We start from the raw sequence: 339 nt of genomic DNA on the forward strand, positions 1-339 counted from the left end.
GTTAGTATACTGCATTTAATTTTCTTATAATCTCCCTTTGCCCTTTATTTACTTAATGATAAGCCGAACTGCATCATTGGTCAAGAATCCAGCCACAACAAATATAATGCCTGGGTGTAACTTAAATGTGGGTTTCCAACCGTAGACTTTTTGCCTTGCTCTGTTTCTAGTTCATTGTTCATGTACTCATGCTTTGCATATTGTTCCTAATTTTGATATAATGTTTGTACTTTGTTTATGTAATAAGGAACCGAACTATATCATCGGTGAAAAATATATCTGCATCAAACGAATCACCTTTATATAATTCAAATATGGGTTTCTGACCGTAGACTTTAA

This window comes from Penaeus monodon, chromosome 15 (genome assembly GCF_015228065.2).
Source record: "Penaeus monodon isolate SGIC_2016 chromosome 15, NSTDA_Pmon_1, whole genome shotgun sequence".
Lineage (NCBI taxonomy): Eukaryota > Metazoa > Arthropoda > Malacostraca > Decapoda > Penaeidae > Penaeus > Penaeus monodon.